Genomic DNA, 15891 nt, shown 5'->3' on the forward strand with positions numbered 1-15891 from the left:
TGCAGGAAAATGTGTGCCTATTCAACACGTCTTTTGCACAGGAGACAGAGAAGTACCGTACCTTAAATCAATTTAACTGTAACACTAGTTGCACATAATATTTAAAAGCACCCCCCTAATTTACGTTTTTTTAAGCACTAGTTCTTAAGCATGTGCTTTAAAGTAGGCGGTAGATGAGGAGACATGCGGTCGGTCTCATTAACCTCAAAGGTTATTGCAATTGGATGCAAAGTACGAACTCGCAGGAACCTAACTTGGCCGTAGAGGACCACAACAAATGTAAAACCAGAGAGGACATATACACATTGGTGGCCATTTATTACTGCAAGGAAGGGTTATTCCCCGCTGTTAGTATATGAGATGCTACGGTATGATTCTATAAATGTAAAGGGTGGTCTTGCCTGCATTTCTTGGCTTCTTTCTCTTTAATTGTAACCTTTAATGACAGCTAGCTCTTCTTAGAGGCTAGTTTACCCTTAAAAGGCACATTACGACGATTTTGGTTCCAAATGGACACTTAAGCACCTGACCATGCGGCACCCCTGCAAATCTCTCCGGGCAGAGCGGGACGCCTTTTGCTTTCGACTGGGTCAGGAGCCCCTCAAATTCCCCAACAAACAAGCTACTCTCCAACAGCGAACATATGATTTATTAAACCAGAGTGGTAATTTGAGGCCCCAACAATTTACAGCACTTCAGCATTATCACCCGAGTTTAACAACAAGCGGCAGGGAAAGCGATTGCGAAATGGTTTCAATTATCGCACCCGTGTCTGGGCACGATAATTGAAAATATACGGCAGGAATGCGTGTAATAGACACCAATAGGCCATGGGCGGAGCAATGCGCCCGCCTTTGGCCTATTGTGTGCTATCTTAAAAAAAAAAACACGCAGGCAAAGGCCAATAGCAGGCCACAAAAGTAAAAACGCACGTACAATTTCAGGGTCCGTTTCGGAACCCCGGACAAAAGGGCTCTCGCTGCGCGAGTGCTACGCACTGCATCGCTAGGCGCGAGACCTAAAAAACGAGAAGACGTTTTTTATGTTCTGTTCTTTAATAGGTTTGGTCAGTTGTACATAATGTCTTCTTGGTCATATATAAGGTAACCAAATGCTTATAACATTTTATTATACCTTTTCAACATGCTGCACAGCAGCCACAATTCTCTACAACCTAGCTTAAAGACATTGGCAAAGCCAATATCTCTAGTGAAACACTTATAAGGTCCCTAAGGCGAGACCTGTTGGCAATGCCATTGTTGTTTTTTAAATGTATTTATTTATAAAGTTTTATATAACTCGTACAAGATCCCGAAGGATATCGGAGCGCTTCACAATATGATGGGAGGAAGACATTCACAACGAGAACAATTGCCAGGCCTGCGCCTCTTTTTGAACCAAGAAAACCATCCGTCATCATGGCTCAGCGAGCAGCTCTGGCACCAGTGGACATCTTCGATGAAGGCCCCGATGTCTTGGAGGAGGATTCTGAGGACCTGGCAATCGTGTACGAAGCAGACGACTCAGATGACCACATCACTCCTGGTCAACGAGTGAGTACAACTTCCCCTACCCCAACTCCACCCGAAAAAAAGAAGGCCCTGGTCAAGACTTCGCCTGCTGGCCCCAGTCGCGACCGAAAACAAGCTTCAGAAGCCCCGGGCCCGCTCCGAAGAGAAGACAAGCCTTCCGGTAGCTCGGGACCGAGCAAACCGTATCTGTGTCCCGCAGGCGCCTTCGGCACCGAAGACGGGAGAGCAACCTACTCCCAAAAAGAAGTCGGCACCGACTACCTCGACGCCGAAAGAAAAGCCATCGGATCCGAAACCAAAGCCTTCAGAACCGAAAAAGATTTCAGTCTCCATAGCCAAGCCAAAGGACCGCAAACGACCTCCTAAGGCCTCTGAGCAGAAGTCCAAACCCTGATCGGACCCAAACAAGTAGGCGCCAAAAGCGGTTACCGAGGAGGAAGAACTTTTTCAACCGGATCCTGTCGATCCGAAGCAGAAAAAACTCCATATAGACCCCAAAACAGGACATGCGGCTACTGTTCCACACAAAAAGAGGAAGCTGAACACATCAGACACTACTGCAGTGCCTGTTAAGAAAAAAGACTGTGCCACTTCACCTATAAGACCCTCTTATCCCTTCATTCCGCCTGAGCCTGTTCTTCCTCCTAAGCCTGTCTCTCCTCCACAGCCTCCAAAACTTTCACCACCACCGCAGGATGACAGTGATGATTTAGGGGGTGGGGGAGGCAACAATGACCCTTTCACCGACCCTGATGACGACACGGACGTACCAGAGGACAATTGAGACGATTATGATGCCCCAATAGATCCCCCAGACCTCCCGGATCCCCAGCCATATCCAACAAAGTCATCTCCAACAGATGACAATATTGGCTTTGGTCAGCTTGTAAATAGAGCTGCTGTCTACCATGGTGTTCAGATGCATTCAGACCCCGCAGACGAGGACTTACTCCTAGACACCTTTGAACAGTCACAGAAAACTGTCCAAATCCTGCCAATGCTAAAAGGGGTTATTAAACATGCTCCCGCCATATTCAAAGACCCTGGGAGAGCTAGAATTCTCAATCCCAGAATTGACAAAAAATATAAACCTGCCCCCGATTATCCCAGCTACATCAAAGGGCAGTACCCTTGGACTCACCAGTGGTAACTAGCGCTAGGAAACGTGCCAACTCACAATCCTCCGCTGACGCACCACCTCCGGATAAGGAATCTAAGTTGCTAGATGCTTCTGGCAAAAGAGTTGCTGCCCAAGCAGCTAATCACAAAACACCCAAGCATTACTTGCTAGGTATGATAGGGCTCACTATGACCAACTAGAAACCCTATTACAACATTTACCTGACCAATAAAAAACCCACTCAGTGTGGGAGGGTATGCTCAGACGTGAGTCCCTTGCTCATTGCACCATCAGGATTCAGGCAAGCCGGGCTGACGAAGGCTGTGATGCCAGAAACCGGTCCCCGGAAGCTTGTTTCCTTCCCAGTATAAGAATTGGCTTGGTAGTTTGGTTTGCCCTGTTCCCATCATGCACTGGGACAGGTACAGACTAATTTGCATGTAGCCAGGTTCTGAGCTGGGATGGTGCAGTGAGCTAAAAAACGGTGATGGATTAAAACCATGATCTCTTGACTTGGTAAGAGTATTCTGCATCATTCAGAAACTCTGTCCATCACCACCCACTTTTTCCCAAATCAATAAAAAACCCAGGCAAATGATTTAATTCAAGAAGGCAAATTATTAACCAATGCATCAATCAAGTGTGCCCTTGATGCAGCTGACACAACCTCTAGGTCCATTAACACTAGCGTGCTACTCAAACAACATGCCTGGTTACGCATCTCAGGATTTAAACAAGGGGTACAAACAACTATCCTCAACCAGCCGTTCAATCAGGAACAACTTTTGGGACTGGCTGTAGATACCACTCTAAAGAAGATGAAAAAGGACACGGAGACTGCTAAATCTATGGGAGCATTACAGTCTCCTTCCACACGTGGTTCCTTTTGTCGCTCCTTCTCTAGGGGAGTATCCAAAAACATTGGAACAGAAACCGCCTCCTCTTCCTACAAAAAACACCATGCAAACATCCCTCAACAGAGGATATTTTAGAGGCGGATACAGGGGAAATAACAAAGGGAGAGGCCGAAGTAACAACAACACTCGCGCCTCACCCACTAATAAACAGTGACTTCCCTCCAGACCGTTTCACTCCAGTCGGAGGGAGACTCTCACAGTTCCTACCTGTCTTGGACAAGTGGGTAAGACAAATTATCCAGTATAGTTACTGCCTGGAACTTACAGCAACCCCACCCACCACACCACCCAAAGAGCGTCCAATGTCCACGGAACACCTCACGCTCTTAAAGCAAGAGGTTCTCTCACTGCTTCACAAGCAGGCAATAGAACTAGTTCCATTACAGTATCAAAGAACGGGGGTTTGCTCGTTGTATTTTCTAATCCCCAAAAAGGACGAGACCCTACGGCCAATACTAGACCTCAGACCCCTCAATCTTTATATCCAATCAGATCATTTTCATATGATCACTCTGCAACAGGTCCTCCCACTACTTCAACAAGGCGACTACCTTTCCACCCTAGATCTCAAGGACGCCTACTTCCACATTCCCATACACCCTGCTCACAGGAAGTATCTAAGGTTCATAGTGGACGGGCAACACTATCAGTTCAAAGTCCTTCCATTTGGGGTGACCACCGCACCCAGAGTGTTCACATGATGGCCTCTTGCATCCTTATCGTACCTCATACAAGACTTCAGATGCGCACCTTACAGGAATTCCTAGCACGTCAGTAGAACCAGGCTCGAGGTCAACTTACAGATCTGATGTTGGTGGACAGCTGCAGACATCGTTCTCTGCAGTGGTGAAATGCACGAAACCTTTCCAAAGGGCGGCCGTTCCTGGAGCCGGTTCCACAGCAGACTCATCACTCACGGGCTGGGGGAGCCCATCTCCTAAACCACACGATTCAAGGCAAATGGACCACGCAGCAGAAAGTGCTCCACATCAATCTCCTAGAATTACTGGCAATATTTCTAGCACTAAAATCATTCCAAGTACATCTACAGCACAAGACTGTCCTAGTCCGGACAGACAACATGACAGCCATGTATTACATACAGAAACAAGGAGGCACACATTCTTTTCAGCTGTCCCAGCTCTCACAAACCATTTGGAGATGGGCCATTCCACAAAACATATACCTTCTGGCAGAATATCTTCCAGGAGTTCACAATGAAATTGCGGATCTGCTAAGTCGACAGACACAGCAGATACACGAATGGGAACTTCATCCCCAAGTTCTTCAACCATTTTACCAAATGTGTGGTCAACCAGACATAGATCTGTTCGCCTCTCGGGCAAATGCAAAATGCCCAACCTTCGCCGACAGGATTCCACACCCGTTGTCCAAAGGCAATGCGATATGTATGAACTGGTCAGGCAGATTTGCGTATGCTTTTCCGCCACTCCCATTGATTCCCCTAGTAGTACGCAAGCTCGGACAACAGTCTCTCAAGATGATCCTGGTGGCTCCCACATGGGCACGGCAACCGTGGTTCACAACACTACTGTCAGAACTCTCATTAGTTCCACACCAAAAACTATGCCTCTCCTCAATATTGCTAACGCAGAACCATGGAGAGATAAGGCACCCCGATCCAGGTCAACTGAATCTAGCGATCTGGCTCCTGAAGTCCTAGAGTTCGGTTACCTTAACCTTCCGCCGGACTGTATGAACATCATTAAAGAAGCCAGACGCCCTACTACTAGAGCTTGCTATGCAGCACAATGGAAAAGATTTGTCATCTACTGCAATAACAATAAGATTGATCCACTGGATGCTTCAATCCAAGACATCATTTGCTATTTTCTACACTTAGAAAGATGTAATCTAGCATATTCATCCATACGATTACATCTAGCTGCACTTGCTGCTGACACTTGTCACTATTTAGAGTACCTGCAATTAAAGCCTTTGTGGAGGGCCTTAAAAGAATAATTCCTCCCAGACTGCCACTCTCTCCGGTGTGGAATTTAAACATTGTTCTTACCAGGCTCATGGGTCTCCCATTTGAATATCTACATAAATGTGAACTTCAGTTCCTCACAAGGAAAGTAGCTTTCCTTGTCGCAATTACCTCTCTCGGAAGGGTAAGTGAGATCCAGACTTTAACCATACAAGAACCATTCTTACAAATACACCGTAATAAAGTGGTTCTCAGAACAAATCCAAAATTCCTTCCCAAAGTAATCTCCGCTTTTCATCTTAACCAGTCAGTTGAGTTACCGGTGTTTTTCCAAATCCCAGACTGTCAGAGAGAGCTCTTCACACACTAGACGTCACAAGAGCCCTACTTCATTACATTGACAGGACTAAGCCCTTTAGAAAGACAAAACAACTGTTTGTAGCCTCCTCCCCACCTCATAAAGGTAACCCCATCTCCAAAGCTGGGATCGCAAGGTGGATAGTAAAATGCATTAAAATATGCTATCAAAAGGCTAAACGCACATTGACAAACTCCCCTAGAGCGCATTCAACATGCAAACTAGGGGCTTCCATGGCATTCTTAGGGAACATTCCCTTAGATGACATCTGCAAAGCAGCAACATGGTCTACACCACACACCTTGACCAAACACTATTGTGTTGACGTGCAGGCTAAGCAACCAGCTTCTGTAGGCCAGGCTGTTCTTAAAACACTTTTTCAAACTACTGCAACAGATACAGGTGACCACCGCTAGGGGAGACACTGCTGTACAGTCTATGCATAGTGTACAATCTGCAGCTCATATGCCTCAAACGGAAAATGCTACTTACCAGTGTGCATCTGTTCTTGACATGTAGAGCTGCAGAGTTGTACACACCCACCCGCCTCCCCAGAACCTGTATCTGTTCCAGTATTATCTTCGATACATTCACATGGACATCTCTTACTTCTTACTGACTCCATCATTTCCCATTGTGCCCATGCGCACTATCGTCCAAGGGAGGAGTCCCCTATCTTGTGACTACAAAAGACTCTTCCAAGACCACAACAACGTGCAAGCATCCAAGCCCAACACGAGATGGTGATCTATGTATAGTGTACAACTCGGCAGCTCTACATGCCAAGAACAGATGCATACTGGTAAGTAGCATTTTTCTTTAAGTAGCAATTGTGGCCGGATAGCAATTGGTGTGATTACTCCATCCTTTGACCTTTTTCATCTACCAGGTATGAAAGGCTGAGCCGTCCTTCCCAGTATTCGAACATGTGCTCTGTAGGTTGCAAATAGACGTGTCACACATAAATTGACCATTTAAATGGTTTCAAGAGGCTTTAGCATGGTGTAGCCTTGAACTGGGTTGTTTTTTTTCTACTTTTGTTCCTTGGAAGCTTGGCTCCCCAACACCCCTTTCTGCAACCCAACCCCCAGATGTATTTTGCTCCATCCACACTATCCCCTCTCACCCCAACCTTCTCCCTACTCCCCACCCCCCACAACTTAATTCATAACCGTTGATGTTAAGATTTTGAGTAATCAAATATTTAGGGTGTGGCAGCTATTGAACAATGTTCAAGAAGGTGTGACTCGCTCTGTGCGAGTCACCTAGAGTTGCACAGCCTTATACACGTTTGTGATCCATGTTATCCACGTACTCCGAAGTATTCAAATTAGTTCATTCTGTTTATTTAAATTGATTTGTCAACGTTTGTCCGTCACATCAAAGGTACAAGATTCCACAATTTCATGCTCCCACGTGCCAGACTAAATATGCAACAATGTCTCTCTCAACAGTAGACTTAATCACTTGATCAACTTAACAATGTAGTGTTGGTTAGCAGCTGCACATATCGCATTCAGCAATTGTGGAATCCACACAGTCTATCCAAAGGGCTGCTCTTTCAGGACCCAATTCCCCAAATAGTTCTAACAGATCATTCCCAAATAGGATGGGGAGCACATCTCCACAATCCTACTATTCAGGGAGTGTAGGACTTCAAACAGAAACATCTCCATATCAGTCACCTAGAGCTGCAAGCTTTTCATCTGCCAATGAAAGCCTTTCTAGTTCACCTACAGCACAAAGTTATCCTAATTACAACAGACAATATCACAACTGTATATTTACAACATCGAGGGAGACACACACTCCAATTATCGCACTTAGCAGAAAAAATATGGAGGTTAGCAATACACCAGAACGATTGAGTGCTAGCACAATGTCTCCCAGGGTCAAGCAACCATATTGCGGACTCTCCAAGTAGAACACAACAACAATTCCACGAATGTGAGATGCACCTCAGTGTGCTTCAACCATACTTTCACAAGTGGGGTTTTCCAGAGATAGACCTGTTTGCAACAAAAGGAAATGGAAATGCCAATTCTTCGGAAGCAGATATCAACACCATCAATCCAAGGGCAATGCTCTATGGATAAATTGGTCAGAGATATTTGCATATGCTTTTCCACCTCTCCCACTACTACCATAAGTGGTTCAGAAACTCAGACTGACATCTCTCACCGTGATACTAATTGCTCCAACATGGGTTCGACATCCATAGTTTTCAACACTCATGGAGATATCTCTAATCCCACACGAGAAGCTTCACCTCAACCCAGTCCTTCTCACACAGAACCATGGGACTCTCGACATCCCCATTCCAAAGAAATTAATCTTGCAATTTGGCTCCTGAGGTTTTAAAATCTGGATACTTAAATTTACCTCAAACTGTGTGAACATTCTTAAAGAGGCTGGTACTAACACAAAAACGTGTTTTGCCGCAAAATGGAAACACTTTCTTGTCTTTTGCAAAAAAACAAGACATCAACCTTCTTCATGCAAAGTTGCAAACAATTATTTTTTAACTATTGCATTTACAAACTGCAGGGTTAGCAAACAGTATAAGATTACATCTTGCAGTTTTTGGGGCATATTTGCAAAACAGACATGTCAGTATTTAGAATTCCAGTTATCAAAGCTTTTATGGAGGTACTTAAAGGGGTAATTCCTCCTAGAATTCCATCTGCACCAGCATGGAATGTAAACGTTGTCCTAACGAGACTAATGGGTCCACCTTTTGAACCATTACACTCTTGTCAATTAAAGTACCTTTCATGGAAACTTGCTTTTTTGATTGGTATTACTTCCCTTAGAAGAGCAAGTGAAATTCAGGTGCTAACTCTTGAAGAGCCTTTCTTTAAACTACATCATGATAGAGTAGTGCTCCGAACTAACCCAAAATTCCTACCAAGTGTTTTCTCATTTTCTTAGTAATCCATTGATTTACCTGTTTAGGTCTCGTGCCTAGCGTTGCAGTGGGCAGCACTGCTCATGCAGCGAGAGACCTCATGTAGGGGGTTCTGAAAGCTGACGACACGCTCGTGCGTGTGCTTTTGTTTTCGTCAGCTGCCATTGGGTCTTTGTAAAAAAGGCAGCATGCCATAGGTGAAAGGAGTGTGAATATCCCAGCTTCTTTCCAAATATAACCACCCATTTCCCAGTGGTGTCTGTTACGCGCAGCAGACATGTTTCCAATTACCGCTCGTTCGCTTTGCTGCCGCGCTCCCTCGCCCCCGGCCCTCCGCTTCACCGCTGCTGGCCTGGATTCTACTGACGTCATTGCCGTGCCGCGCTGAGATTGGTCTCGGCCTTCAGGGATTCCCGCCTCGTCAATGCCGTGCCGCGCTGGGATTGGTCCGAGCCTCGAGGGCTTCCCCACACTTGTTCCAGGAAGCGGAGCTGCGCCTGAGGCCGGGGAGCATCTCGAAGACTAAATCGCCCGGACTGCTGAGCCCCCGCCGCATTACACTAAGGTAACCGGAGCTGCATTTTTTTCGACTATTGCACTTGCCTTGAGTTGGCAGCCACGTAGGAGCAATCGGATGTTTGAGATCTTCTGCTGGGAGACAGGAGGTAAGGTCAGCATTTGGGAGCCCCCACGCATATAGTTTGAGAGCCCTGCTGCCCAGTACACACAATGATGTGGGTGCCCTGCTTCCATCGGGAACCGCTGCTGCATCGGGTTCACTCGCAGGCATTGAAGTCTGGCAGCGCTAGATGATGAAAGCTGTCCCTGGTGCCGCGCGTGCACAGCCGTCCTGGTGTTTCGGAGCCCGCACCATTCCCAGTGGAGCAGACCTCATTCTTCGGGCTAAAAATATAATCTCTGGGCTCGGACGCGCTATCACTTCACAATGATAAATGAGTCGGATGCAGGATATAGAACAAGGGCTGAAAAAATACAAAGCTCTGCAGAAACAATGCAACGATGTCACCTACCCCACCCCTCCTCCACACTCCGATCTCACCCTCACTCTCCCTGTATTCATTTCACCTACCTTATGCTCTCCGTTCGCACTTCTTTCAGTAATCTTTCAGTCGCCTGATCTCATTCACAGTCTGCAAGTCCTGATCTCTCCCGCTATCCACCCGCTGAGCCTCCCTTGCCCTTCACTCTCATTAAGCGACCTCCCCAAGCCTCTCATTTGTCCGACTCTCTCCACCCTCGCGCCATCTCACCTACTCTCCATCCACAACCTCACCCACTGCCCGTCTCCACTGCACGATCTTGCATTCCCCCACCTTCCCATATCCCGAACTAGCGCGTCCTCCATCCTCGAAGCCTCTCACCCATCACCACGCACGCCGCCCTCTCTCACTGTCCCTCCACACACTGTTTCATGACCTCACACATCATTCCCTCATCCATTCCTTGAGTTCACCCCACAGACCCTCGATCTTTGAGATCACCTACCCCGTCCACCACGCAGGTACACCATTCCAAAGTGTGCTCCACCTTGCCCCACTCTCCATCCTTAATCTAACCCCTCTCTCCATGGGACATATTTCTGAGTTTACGCATTCCCCACTATCCATCATGGAGCTTATGCTCCATCCTCACATTCTGCTCTCTCATGCCCCACATCCCAGAGAACACTTGTCTGCTCACACACTCCGTTTCTCAGCTCCCACCCTCCACAACTCTCAATCCATCTTCTCCTACCCCTCCTTCCTTCTCGAGCTCCTGCTCACCCTTCATGCATGCATCACCTAGAGGTCGCTTATTCGGCCACTCATTCCACCACCAGGGCTCTCCCAACTTGCTGTCTTCAACCAACTCTTTCCATTGCTGCTCTTGGCCATTGTCCACTGTCGTCTAACACGACAGTACCATTCCTCCTCCACCTATGCCAACTGTGAGCTCCCCCAACCCCTCCACCAATAGGTCTCGCAGTTATGCGAGTTTAAGCGATTGGCATTGTAAATAACAATGCCTTTTATTTAGGTTTTTAAAAAGAAAAGAAAAATAAGGCATTGTTATTTGCACTGTCAATAGCTCAAACTTGCGTAAATGCGGGACCTATTGCATTGCAAATGCTTGTTTTTTCCTGCAACCAGACTCAGTTGCGGAAAGGTCACTACACACAGATGTTAAAAGGGCACTAATGTATTACATTGATAGGAGAAAATCCTTTAAAAAAACAAAACAATTGTTTGTTGCCTTTGCCCCTCCTCTTATAAGAGGCAATTTCAAAATCAAGCATTTCAATAATAATTAAATGCATCCAAACATGCTATATTAAAGCTAAACTACTTCTACCTGTTCACCCAAAAGCTAACTGTGCTAGAAAAATTGGAGCCTCTGTGGCATTCTTAGGGAACATATCTATTGCTGACGTTTGTAAAGCAGCAAAATGGTCTACTCCACATACTTTCACAGAGCATTACTGTGTGGACAAGCAAATGTTGGTCAAGCGGTACTTGCAACTCTTTTTCAAGCAACTGCAACCCCCACAAGTTAACCACTACCTTGAGAGAGGTACTGTTTTACAGTCTATGAAAAGCATGTGTATCTACAGCACATATGCTTTGAACTGATTGTTACTTACCATGTAAGCATCTGTTCTTGGCATGTAGTGCTGTAGATTCACGTGCCAACCCTCCTCCCCAATAAATCGTGAGTAGGTTGCTGTTTATACATTTAATTTCCTATTTAAAGCATGGCCATCTCATTGCTTAAATATACAGCATTCATACATTCTCACACACTCGCGGCAAAACAATCTGAAGATGGTGTCGATGACCATGTGCAGTGTTACAAGAGTCGTCGTCACACAGCCTCGTGACTCGAAGAAAACTTATTGGAACAAAAACAACTTGTAATCATCCGGGCCCAACACTAGATGCCCGACTTTTGCAAAGCATGTGAATCTATAGTACTACATGCCAAGAACAGATTCTTACAGGGTAAGTAACATAGTCCTTATACTATATTTAAAAATTTCAGAGGCATGGTCAAAATTATGCAGTTGCAACAGGAGTTCAGAGGTAAACAGCCAGTTCTTCCTAAAGACTGCATGTAAATGGTGCGACCAGCGACCAATATGCTTGAGAATTGCTTGTTAATTGCCCATTCCATCAGTGACCACACTTTTGATATCCAGCTGATCTCTTTTTAAGTTTCATTAGCATTATCTACTTTTCACATGAACTTTAATTTACCCTGAACATTTCCACATCATTAGTAGTTAGAGCATCAGATATGCTGATGGTATTTCTTTTTCCCCAGACACACTCTGAATTGTAGCTAATACTGCCCTTGTTTTTCTTCTTCTGCAAGTGTATAATTGTGAATACGGTATTCGTTTGATCTGATCTAAAAAAAAAAAATAATTAAGCATGTCAGTGCTCTGGGGTGAAATATATGAATTGGCCTTGGACACCAAGCCCCGGTTTGCCACTTTATCCCTCTCCTATTTAGCCCTTCACCTCTTGGTCAGGATTTCTTTGCAGAGGGTTTGTTGGTAAATTACACTTGCACAAGTTAACAGCCAAGTGTATTTTTTTCTTTTCTTAAATGATTTCTGGAACTTTATTTACCTGATAACTTTTAAGACCTTTTCCAGCTTGAAATTAATATACTCTATGAATTACTGACACCAGTGCTCTTAAGATCAACATCACAGCTTCAATGCAGTATGATTTTTGTATTTTGTGGGGTATTTATAGAGCGCGACGTTCGCTCCGGAGGGAGCATCTTGGCGCTAGGGAACCTAAGTGAGCCAGTCCAAGAAGATTAGATGGAAGCTTTGGAGTGATCGTCCGGGAGATTAAAGATCCAGGTCTTTAGCAGTTTTCGAAAAGGTTTTTCCTGGGTTTGTTGTCTGAGGGTTTTGGGTAGTTTGTTCCAGGCTTTGGTTGCAAGGAAGCTGAGGGTCTTCTCACCCTTCGTTTTCAGATTGTATTTGGGGAGAAGAATGAGGTTGTCGTTGGTTGAGCGAAGGTGACGGCTGGGCAGGTAGTGGGGGAAGCGTTTGGTGAGGTATTTAGGGCCTGTTTTGTTGTAGGCACGAAAGGCTATAATCAGGATCTTGAAGAGAATCCTTTTGTGAAGGGGGAGCCAGTGAAGTGAACGAAGTGCTGCAGAAATAGAGGATCTGCGGGGAAGGCCCAGGACAAGACGGGCGGCTGTGTGTAGTACGCTCTGCAGTTTTTGGATGGTGTTCTTTTTGGCTCCTGCGAGCAAGCCGTTGCAGTAGTCCAGTCGCGAGATTATGAGTGCTACTGTCACCGTCTTTCTGGCATCGATGGGAAGAAAGTCAAAGAACTTTCTCATGGATCTGATCATTCCAAAGCATTTGCCTGCGACGGTTCTGGCATGCTGATCGAAGGAGAGGTCGGAGTCAAAGGTAACGCCGAGGTTCCTGGCCGACGAAACTGTCTGGGGGGGGGCAACAGAATTGTCCGGCCACCAAAGTGCTGGACAAAAGGAGATATTTGTACCGATCGGAAGGATCTCCGTTTTGCTCGAATTGCATTTCAGGTGGTTATTGTCCATCCATCGAAATACTTCAGTCAGGCAGTGTTTTAGGTTGAGTTCAGCTTTGGTAGATAGTTTGTCCAATGGCACAATGAGCTGAGTGTCATCGGCATAGGAGGTAACAGGTATGCCGAATGATTCTATTAGATTAAGGAGGGGAATGAGGTAAACGTTAAAAAGGAGAGGGCTCAGGATGGAGCCTTGCGGGACACCTGAGGAGACAAGTTTGTCTTTGGAGTGAAATGAACCCAAAGAAACGATTTGGGAACGGTCGGAGAGAAAAGACGAGATCCAGGATAGGGCAGAGTGAGAGATGCCGATGTCCCAGAGTCTGCTGATAAGGATGGTGTGGGAGACGGTATCAAACGCCGCCGTAAGGTCGAGAAGGATGAGGATGGAGTTTTTTCTCTGATCTTGCAGGGTTTTTATAGTGTCAGACAGTTCAATGAGAGCGGTTTCTGTCGAGTGCTTGGGGCGGAATCCGGATTGTTGAGGATGGAGAAGGTTGTTTTCATCTAGATAGTGTTTCAGTTCATTGTGGACTAGATGTTCCGTGATTTTTCCCAAGGCCGGGAGTAACGAGATTGGGCGGAGGTTGGTGAGATCCGTCGGGGGTTTATTCGCCTTCTTCATAAGGGGTTTGACGATTCCTTTTTTCCAGCGGCTAGGAACTGTGCCTGAGCTAAGCGAGGAGTTGATTAGGTTGTTGATGGTCGGGTTAACCTCGTCGATTAGTTGGTGAAGTATCTTGGGAGGACAAGGATCAGACGGGGAGCCCGATTTACAGGCCAGGATGGCTTTTTTCGACTGCTCAAGAGTGATAGGGGAGAAGCGACTTAGCGTACAGCTTTGGGGGACCAGTGGGGGGGGCACTGGGAGAGTGGCGGGGGGGGGAAAGTTGATCTGGATTGAGGCAATTTTTTCCTCGAAGAAGTCAGAAATTTGATCGCAGAATTTCTGGGAGGGGGGGATTTCAGGCAAAAGAGCCTTGGGTTGCATAAATGATTTGACTATCGCAAACAGCGCCTTTTGTTTTTGGCCTGCGTTTTTTATGGCGTTGATGTAGTAGTTTTTCTTTGCCAGTTTGATTTCCGAAAGGTAGTTTTTCCTAGTTGCGATATAAGAGGTACGATAAGTAACCTCGTAGGCCTTCCGCCATTTTCTTTCTGCCTTTTTACAAAGCAGATGTGCATTAGCGAGTTCTGGTGTAAACCAGGGGGCATTGGGTTTAGTTTTGCCCCGGGAGGTGCGGGGGCGTGAGGGCGGGATTCTGGATTTTATTTCTTGGGTGATCCAGTTGTGAAAAAGATCGGCGTCGGTATCAATATTACCGGAGAGGGTGGGTGCTTGAGTTTGTATTGACGGATTGAGAGTAATGTTATCCTGGACCTTTTTCCAATTGATGTGATTGGCGGGGAGGGAAACAGATTTGTTGCGGTTGGATAGGTTTTCGTTCAGGATGTGAAATGGGATCAAGAAGTGATCAGACCAGATCTGGGGCAAGGGCGATAGTGTGGTCAAGAGAGAGAAGTTTGTGCAGACTCCATCGAGGGTATGACCTAGGGAGTGGGTGGGTGAGGTGACAAATTGCTTAAAATTGAATATATCGAGGGTTTGGACGAAATTGATGGTATGAATGTCTGTTGTCGATTCTAGATGGAGGTTAAAAACACCAAGGAGGGTGAAGAAAGGGTATCTGAGTGAAAGTTGTCCTAAAGAGTCGTGCAGTGAGTCGAGGAACTCAGATGCGTTGCCGGGTGGGCGATAAATGAGTCCGCCTGAGAACGAAGTATGGTCGTTTAGTTTAATGGAGAAGCCTAGTCCTTCAGTCTTTTTTAGGGACTCTAGACTAAAGGTGTGGCAGGAGAAGGTGTCTTTGAGAATGATTGCAACACCTCCGCCACGGCCCTTGGCTCTGTCTTCCCTGAAGAGTGAGTAGCCCAGGGGAAGAGCAACAGCAATATCAGGGTTACTGTCTGCTGTTAGCCATGTCTCAGTTATCATGAGGCAGTCGAGGTCGGACTCCAAGATAAGATCGTGTATATCTTGGTTGTGTTTGCACATGGAGCGCGCGTTGATCAGGCCGCCTTTGAAGGGGGGCCGAGGGGCCTGAGGCATATTGGCCGGTGGAACTGCTAAATAGAGCCCGGTGGACCAGTGGCAGTGTTTGCAACTGACTGGGCCTGAAAGTGCGGCTGGGTCGAGTATACATGGACACTGCTTAGTGACCTGTAGTTGAAGGAGGTCGTTAGAATGGTAGGAGATGTGGGAGGTGAAATGGGCAGAGTTTCCTGCGCCTGTCGCGGTCTTGTCGCGGACGGGCGCAGACGGGCTTGCCTTAGGCGCGCCTTCGGCGCGCAAACGGCGCTCCCGCTGCGCTCGTCCGCTGCGCGTCTTGTATAGGCACATTTATGGGAGACCAAGGGGGGTGTGGCCTCAGAAAGGGGCGGAGTCAGCGTGCACGCCGGTGGTGATGGCGGCGGCAGGCTAGAAGAGCCAGGAAGGGCGCGAAGCAGCTATTTCCATCAGCTGT

The 15891-nt window shown here is 46.6% G+C and overlaps 1 protein-coding gene across 2 annotated transcripts in view; it reads left to right on the top strand.

Annotated features, from left to right (window-relative positions):
* Positions 1-15891, top strand: part of ACVR2B (activin A receptor type 2B) — a 411235-nt gene that overhangs the window by 338551 nt on the left and 56793 nt on the right. The window lies entirely within an intron of this gene.

This window comes from Triturus cristatus, chromosome 10 (assembly GCF_964204655.1).
Source record: "Triturus cristatus chromosome 10, aTriCri1.1, whole genome shotgun sequence".
Taxonomy (NCBI): domain Eukaryota; kingdom Metazoa; phylum Chordata; class Amphibia; order Caudata; family Salamandridae; genus Triturus; species Triturus cristatus.